This window comes from Monopterus albus, unplaced genomic scaffold (genome assembly GCF_001952655.1).
Source record: "Monopterus albus unplaced genomic scaffold, M_albus_1.0 scaffold38.1, whole genome shotgun sequence".
In the NCBI taxonomy this organism is placed as follows: Eukaryota; Metazoa; Chordata; class Actinopteri; order Synbranchiformes; family Synbranchidae; genus Monopterus; species Monopterus albus.
The window spans coordinates 3724212-3731620 of NW_018127918.1; positions in this window are offsets into that span (position 1 = coordinate 3724212).

Consider the following 7409-nt stretch of genomic DNA (forward strand, 5'->3'; position numbering starts at 1 on the left):
TACAAGTTATGCGTTTTGTCAGTTTCCTTTCCACCGGTGTCATTTCTTGAAATCAGAAAACTGAAATGCTGCCACACAGCAGATGAAACCACATAGTATTAAGCTTTGACATTACTTTGAAAAATGTACATGTAGCTCAAAAAAAAAAGTTTTCCCCTCAAGTTTTTTCCACCAATACTGTATATGCCTTTCTTTGCGACTCGTTTACTCCAACTCAATCCACAGCAACAGGGTCACTAATAATTTTAATTTTAAATTCAGATTCAAAGACATCTCTGGTAAATGTAGCACAAGACAGTAAACACTGCATGGGATACCTCCAGCTTTTACAAGGTAGAATTGATATGACATTTCTGTTCCTATTTATCATCCTCACAGATACATTATGTTCTTTCAAAAGTTCCTTGTTCTTTTCTAAACCAGACAGGTTGGATTTCAACACATACATACACACTGACACTCTTTTCAGAGATCAGCATCTAGAGCAGCTGTTCATAATTTCTAACTTGACCTAGTTTTAAAGTAAATTCTTAGTCAAGATCAGCAGATCACAAAATAAAAATTTGTTGCCTTGCACACTTTAGTGTACCGTCTTGTGCAGAAAGACAGAGGAAAAGATAAAATGTATATTGTTAGGTAACATTGTGAGGATATTTTTCATATGATCCGTTACTCAGGGACCAATTGTCTGACCATTTTCTTACTATACAATCACTTCCATGGTATTTAGACAAGCTGTGCAAACGTACTTAACTAGTCTTAAAAAAAAACAAAATATCCTATTTTTTGTTTGATTATCTTCCATGTCAAATTGTAAGAGTACAGTTAAGGCACTCAGGTATGAATATAGGGCTTGTGATTTGTATTCTTCACATATCCCCTCATTATGTACATGCATTCCTTATGCTGTTGGCTGCTGTCATGCCAATTCAGTAAAGACATGCCACTGCAAATATATGGAACTTAGCAAGCTTTCTAGGATTTTTGTGAAAAGGATTTTGTGGGATTGCTTGTCTTAACAGCCTGGCAGGCTGCCTTTCTCTCTCCCATGATGAATCTCTCCCTCTCTTCCATGATACCTTCTCCACTCTGTCATTCCTGCACTGCCTTCTTCCACTGATAGAGATGTATTCTATATTTGATACAGTAAAAGGTTTCTAAAATTGACTTCACAAAAAACAAAAAGCTGTGATTTTCCTTTTTTCATGCTAGATAAAAATATATACAAGGACTGCATCTTGCAGCCATTTGTTTTAAATACACAAAATTAGAAGTAAATTTAAGAGATTTGTTTACAGTTGTATCTAAGATTGTATTACAGGACTAATCAATGTTTGGAGAATTATTGTAACTGAATTTACTCTGTTTCATCATGATGCTAAAAGACAATGTCACAGATTCTTTTTCAAACTAATATGGTGAGTTTCTAGTTAATTTAAATGGCTTTTTCAGTGAAATGTGAAGTCTCACTGAATGGGTCTGTCACTATGAGTTAACTACTTTGACATTACAAAGTTATCTGGAGTTTTGTTCAGATAAAATATCAATTTGTGCAGTTTCTCTGTGCATTTGCAGCAGTGCAAGTTGCAGATGCAAGCTGGTGCTCCCTAGGGTTCTGAGAGCACACCGTGTCCTCATGCTACTGGATACCATAACAGTAAGAACCACATGCAGCTTCGTGAACAAGGGGTCTGAAACACAAGTAAATATTTAATCAAGTAAACATCTTATCTGGTATTCAAGACTGTTTTTGCAAGGCCAAGCATGTACTACATGCAATTCAGTTTACAGTAAATCAGAACCAGGAGAAATAACAGGTACATCATCTTTATTATTTACATTATTCAGGTTGTTCCAGAAGAAATGTGCTAGCGTACAAGTTCTTTAGAAAATACTTTTCAGGGACAGCAAAATACAAAATGGCACAAATAAAGCTTAAGTAGCATTAAGACTGCTGTTCATGTATTGTTTGGTTATTCATAAGGATACTAAACTTGGTACAGTCTTCACTATGGTTCAACTTCTTTTGCCACGTGAACACATCTGGTAGGACTTAAGATGAAAGGAGTAAAATATATTATACAAAGTCAATAGTTCCTGTGTGTCTGCATTTGTTTTGAAGTTATCTGAATGACAGTCAGGTCTGAATAAAGTAGAAGGTAAGCACTGGTTGCTTATGAAGCATAAATTAGCTGCACCTGGTGAGACAGGCAGCAGGAGGACTGATGAATGGAAGAGCCACAGGTGTGTGAGGCTTACTCTGATTACATGCATTGAATATGTAGTGACTTTACATTATAATAAGACAATAGTATTTACACTTACAACCATGAGTCAATCTGTGACTTAAATAGGGTTTTGGATGTTATTGTCGTACCATGCAACACACAACAAGAACAAAAGGAGCTCAAAGCATAAAACAAAATGATGAAATTGAAGACTTTTTTTCTAAGGTGTTCCCTGTGCCCGTGCAACAGAGTGAAACTGAAAAAAAAAGTCCATAACTGAAACCCTGCACCACTAAAATATCCACAAACACAGAAGCCAAAAGCAACAAGATTTACCTGTTGCTTGTCCCTCCTTGTAAACTCAGCTCAGACTGATGGTACAATTAATTCTTTAATTTTGGCTGGATTCATGTATGGCATTGCGGCAACATTGCTACTACCGAGACAGATGGGGCAGCCAGACAGGCTGGGAATTAGTCAACGGCTAAACTACATAAACCACTATACCATATTTTTTGGTACAACAGTGAGCACACCCAACATGTCTGCAATGATCCCCCTTTGCATTTTTTTTTAATGCAAACTACTATATGCAGATGGTGTCTTCAGAAACAGAAAATTAGCATGTTTTTGTGTTTAACCCACCTGTTATGTTTCGGGTCAAATTGACCCACGAACATCAATGTTGTTCCTGAGAAACGAACATAACAGGAGGGTTAAAGTCCCTTCATACAGACAAAAACATTAATACTGGATAGGTCTAGATATTACAGCATTAAGTAATCCCACATGGTTTCCTGACTAAGGATGCAGTGAATCCAGCATTTATAATTATGATGTCTCATTCTGGAATTAATTGATTTCAGTGAAATCACCTTAATCATTAGTTTCATTTGTAGAGGCAAAAGTAGGCTTGTACACTGCAACATGGTTTGGATAGAACAGGAGTGGATTTTAGAAATATGTTCCCATGAATTAACATTTACTTTATTTTCTGTTAGCCATTGAGAGTGTGTTAGGTATTTTAGTCAGATAGATACTTTTTGTATTAGAAATGTTTAGTGGAGATAGGATGTCTAGTTAGACTGTTAAATGCTTAGGCCTGCTTATGAGTTTCTACAGGGTACATCTGGTCAAGGATATTAGAGAGAAGAGTTGATGACTGTCAGCAGACAGGGTGTTTAATATTATTATTATGATGTGTATAACTGTAGCCTTAGTCATAATATGTTCTTATGTTTAAGTCACGACATGTACTAGAGGTCGTGAGAATGTTTTTAGCTACACACCACTTAATCAACAGACACACACACATTGATTTTCTTCATGTTTTGACTACTGCTATGACCAGCTGCAAAGCTGGCAACAGAGACGTCTCGGTTGACGTTTCTGTGTAGTATGGGGCTAGCCCAACCGAGGGGATGTAATGTATAGGCCTGGTGGGTTCAGGGTCTTTCATCTTACATCTGCCTGTGTGCAGGTTGGAGGTGCAAGATACCTGAGCGTGTAATGTTAATTTTACCTGTGATCCTTTGAATAAATCAGCACTGTTTTGAAGTTACTTGGACTGCCTCGTCTCTCAAAGTTAGCATGGTAGCAAGAACGGGATCCTTCAAGGGCAAGCAATCACTGCATAACCAAGCTTCCAGCTGAACATTTTATGATGCAAACATATTTGCATTTTTTTAACCACAAAACAAACAAAAAAAAAACAAAAACAAAAAAAAACAAATGCCATTAAAACTTGATCACCTACACCTGGTTAACTCCACTTAGGGCATACACCTGGTTTCTCCCCACTGCTACTCGTCACATCACATCGGACAAGACAGTTTTAATAAATAACTACTTCTGCTACAGCTACACAGGTATATTAAAATAAGACATTTTTTAACATGTGAATAGGGAGTTAAGAGGAATTTTAGGGTTCAGAAGCTTAACCAGGCCCTTTTAATCATCCAGGTGTGCCCTTACCTCTCTGCACCTCGAGGCCAGCACTTGGACCTTGCCTTTGGCTGTGGCACCTCCTAAGGCTCAAAAACACACCAGGTTAAAAGGACATGTTTGATATAGTGATACAAGGACTGAGAACTGATCAATACTTCTTCAGAGGTCAGCCCAGTCAGCTGGATGAAGTTCAGCAAAGAGTAAGAGAACCACAACTTGCACCATGTAAGAAATTCCTGCCAGTGAAAAGAAAGACAACATCTCTGACAAAAAAGGTCTGGGGGCCAAAGGAAAAGAAGATCTGTAGGCAGAAGCCTTGCATGACATTGCTTTAGGCTGGTGAGGGGAGGGACTGAGAATCGACACTGATGTGAAAGGTAACAACAAGAATTTTAAAAATAATTCTGAGATTGTTTAAGGTTATGAGACCCAAGACCTCAATTCAAAAAGGCTGCCTCACAGAAAAAGAACTCTGGCTTTCAAGGAGAACTTCTGCACATACTTTTCAGCAATTTTAGAGCAGCCAGTTCAGAGAAGCAGTACATAAGATGTCAAAGGTATTCTTGCTCAAGTACAATGTACTTAGCTGCAAATAAGAGCACTGTGTTTTAAATCGACTCCCTGTGCGACAGTTAACAAGTCATATAGATTTATTAGTGAATAGGCAGAAGAAAGAGCTGTTATTGGATGCTGGGGAATAACAAATGTAAGTAGACATAGACCAGTAATTTATAGTCCCACCAGAGGAAGTCTTCACTGCTGAAGACATAAAATTATATAATGATCCAACAGTCAGGGGCATTGTGGGAATAATTTAAAATAACCTGCTCTAAACCATATTTTTCCTGCAACAAGTGATTTAGCATAATATCAGTTTCATCACACCCTGTGTGTCCTCATTTTAGGTTTGTAATTTAAATGATCCCACAAGTGGTTTGACTGTCACTTGTGTGTCCTGGGATCTCTAATTTACATCTTAGAAAAGTGGCCTGGGTCCTTTTGTCTACGTTGCATGACAGCGCCATAGACAATAGAGGAACAATGATGTCCTGTCAGGAATGTGAAGCAAAGGTTACTGAAGGGCTGCAATTTGCACCACTCAGTCATCTTTGTTTGGAAGGAGGGACAAGCAAGCAGCAAACACATCTGCCAACTATGAACTGACCCATGACTTAAGGCAGATTTGTAAATATCTACTTAATTGAATGGTATTCTCAAAGTCAGCACTAGCATACACATTAAAATTATGACTATTAGTAGTCATTTCCATACAGTGCAATATGAAGCATTCATCAGCCCCAGTTTGGTTTTTTTTCTAACAGCTGTTTTTTGACTTTGCCATATATGTATTAAAGTTCTGGAATTGTCAAGGCCATATGCAGACTCCCACTCGGAATGCAAAGTGCATTACATGATGGGTATGAACTTTGACCATACTGTAGTGTATTACACAGCAAAAGTCAGTAACCAAATAAAATACTGTACATACAAGAATGTGAACTACAAAGATGGGATCAAATCAGAATGTTAAAGCCTATACAAATAATACTGTATGTGATACCTTATGGGAAAGGCACATATTCATTTTCTGAGAGTAAGGTAAAATGATTGATATCAATCTCATGGCTGCATGTTAAATACCAGAATAAGGACATAATAAAGCTTAGTATCAACACTGGAAATAGTGGGAACAGCTAGCTTGGCTTTCTCCAAAGTGAATATCTAAACGTATCTAAAGTTCACTAATTAACACATTGTATCTTGTTTCTCACTTTGGACAAAGCCGAAGTGTGAAAAAACAAAAACGTTTAGACACAGTCTTTGTGCAAAACTGGGTGATAATGATGTATCAAGCATGTCATCTTCCACTGAGAAAGAACCCAACTAATCGGATTTCCAAAAATGCTGAACTATGCTTTTGAATGAGAAATAATTACATTACCAGTCAAATGTTTGGACCCATCTTCCTACGCAATTCGGCTGGAAAAGGGCGTGTTTATCTGTAATAATCTTTGCTTATTATACTGTAGCTAAAATGGGAGTCTGACAGTAAACACCTGGTTGAATTTCAGACTTAATTTAATATTTCCCGCATGTTTGGGTTTTTTTATTTTATTTTCTCCATCATGATCAGAATTTCTACTTTACTGTACATAGTGGAACAAAATGAGAAATATGACTGGTTGCAGGTACAGCATTCAGTAAATGATGCGAGCCGCATTCATGCAATAAATCAGATAGAAGAAGCGTATATGCATACAGAGCCACGTGGAAAGTGAAGATAAGGTTTGACAAGAAAAATTGTCAAACTTACTGTACATTTAAATAAATGCAAGTCCTTGGCAGGCGCCTGGGGAATGCAGCAGTCGTCATAGAATACTCAGTTTAAGAAGGGCAACCACACTGAAACATATTGATAACAACTTTGATGGTTCCACAAAATGACTAGAAGTGTTAAGCTGGTGTCTGTTTGGCAGCCACCTACAAGACAAGGATGACAGATTTTACTCAAAATATATATATATACACGTTTTTACAATAAATGTTGTGCTTAAAGTTTTATGTGTGGAACATACTGAGCCTACAATGGGGTAGAGGAGAAATGATTTTTCTTTCCTGTGTGAGAAGTTTCCATTTTGTCTAATAGGCATTTATTCTATGTAATTAAGAGGTTAAGTGCTATTGACAATTTAGTATGTATTCTTAGCCAGTGTAATGGGTTTTGTTAAACTACACTATATGAGCATGTTTCATCCATTTTCACATTTTCTTTACTTGCAGTGTGTTGAACTCACAGGGCTGCTTTACATTTCACTCCCAGAATGAAAACAAATGAGAAAGTATTCCAATATCAACCTTAGTCTATATAGTGTTTGGGTGATTTTACATTCATGATGTTTCAATGCGCTGCAAGTGCTGAAAGGATAAGACAGAATACGGGAATGAGGAATAACAGAAGAAAGGAAAACAAGGAATCCCACTTCTCAATACTCGCAGAGGCAGGGACTGGAAGTAAGCACACATTTTCACATACATTCAGACACACTAACTGGATACCAAAAGGAGGACAACATAATACAGCATGAGGAAGTGTCAGTCTGAATTTAAACACCAGCACAGCAACATCCTCATAGCGCCTGGTCCACTGCTCGATACACATCCAAAGTTATGCACAGTCATTTTAATTAGCCATCCTTGACACGGCGGCGATACATATGTTAGCAGAGACTGTTT